General features: G+C 48.9%; 1 protein-coding gene across 1 annotated transcript in view; it reads left to right on the top strand.

The window, feature by feature from the left end:
• The window catches only part of FHAD1 (forkhead associated phosphopeptide binding domain 1), a 169,433-nt gene that overhangs the window by 51,306 nt on the left and 116,394 nt on the right, over window positions 1-1,733 (top strand). The window lies entirely within an intron of this gene.

Raw genomic sequence — 1,733 nt, 5'->3', positions numbered from 1 at the left:
GCTCAATGGACACCGGGCTGAGCCTGAGGCTTTGCGTAACTCACAATAGGGTGGAGAATAGGGCTGCTCAGGAATTGGTTTGAGGCTGCCCCTTCCATGTTTGCCTTTGGGCATCCACAGGACTCAAAGAAAGACACTGGCACTGTGGGCAACCCCAAATGGGCTCCCACAAGACCCAAACCCTGTGCTTCCTCCACTGGCGGAGCCTAGAAAGGTCATGGACTGCTTTGGTGGCCCTGTGCAATAAGCCCACCTGGAAACCCCTACTAGGCTCCTGCCAACCAATGGAGAACCGCTGGAAGAGCAGAGATGCCCCTCAAAGCAGTTGATCTGCCTCAGCTACGGGGTAACTTTGGGGCTGGAATCACTCTGTAATTCAGTGCACCTGGATTAAATGCCACTGAGCTGCCAGCTTTAAAATGGCTCATTTTCCATGAATTTTTTTAAAAAGGGGGACAACTGCATAGCTGTATGAGGGGGAAGGCCAAGTGGAGACCCAAAGCCCATCAGTAGTCAATTGGACACCCCTGTCAGAAGGGTCACGGGAAGAGACGAGCCAGTCAGGGTGCAGTAGTACAGCATCGATGAAACACACACAACCTTCCTCTAGTTCTTTAATGCTTCCTACCCACCCCCCAACTACCATGATTCCAATTCTACCTTACAAATCTGGCTATACCAGAACATGTATACTGGTACAGATAAGAGCTTACAACACAGGGAATCCAGGACAGATAAACCCCTCAGGACCAGTAAGGGGAACAGCGATACTAGTAGGTTAAGGGAAGGGAGCAGGGAAGGGGGATCTGATCTCAATAATCGACATGTGGCCCCCCTCCCACAGGGCCGGACAGCAGAAAAGTAGGTGAAAGGAGACAGTGGTTGGTATAAGATGGGGGGGGGCAATAATTTATAAATGATCAAGGGGACATGGGTGAGGGAGGGAAAAAATGAGGAGCTGATACCAAGGGCACAAATGGAAAGAAAATGTTTTGAAAGAGATGATGACCACATATGTACAGATGTGTTTGACACAATGGATATATGTATGGATTGTGATAAGAGCTGTAAGAGCCCCCAATAAATAAAAAGTTTTTAAAAGAAAAGAAATGCCGTAGCTGCTTAGGAGGGAACCTCTGGAGACTTCCTGTCTCTAAGCTTCCTGACATGGTATGGGAGACCTCTGGCTCAGGGTGGGGCATCCCCTTCTTTCCAGTCTCTTTCCAGAGACTTCCTCCAGAGAGGTGGAGGACGGGTGAATGAAGCCCATGGGTCAGGTCTGGGTGAAAATGTTCTGTTTTTCCGACGTGGAGTTGACACGAGTCCACCCCAGCCGTCCTCAATGGCCGCTGCTCTATCGTTTACCCTCCGGCCCGTTTGCCTGAGACACGCGTTGATACGGATGACCGAAGCAGGCCGTGGGGACCGGGAGAGAAGAAAGAGGAAAAGAGAGATTTCAGAATGTAGCAAATGTTTTTAATTTTTTTTTCTTCAAATCTGAAGATCATCCCCATTAGAGTCAGGATGTGATCAAGGAAACCCTTCCCTCAGTCTTTTTCCTTTTTGCTAATTACCTTTCCGAGGTCTCCCGTGCCCAGATAGAGGTCCAGCACGTTAATTCCAAAGTGTATGTGAATCAAGTGTCTGGAGACAAAAGTTCCCCAGTGGGCTGGTTATTCCTGTGTGAATTGTATCACTGTAGGGAAGGTGCATTTCCACATCTGTGAGGTGTA

The sequence above is a fragment of the Echinops telfairi genome, unplaced genomic scaffold, assembly GCF_000313985.2.
Source record: "Echinops telfairi isolate 266 unplaced genomic scaffold, ASM31398v2 ScPeMD7_7457;HRSCAF=8495, whole genome shotgun sequence".
In the NCBI taxonomy this organism is placed as follows: Eukaryota; Metazoa; Chordata; class Mammalia; order Afrosoricida; family Tenrecidae; genus Echinops; species Echinops telfairi.
The sequence above is the reverse complement of the archived record's forward strand: the minus strand, read 5'-3'. Positions and strand labels throughout refer to the sequence as shown.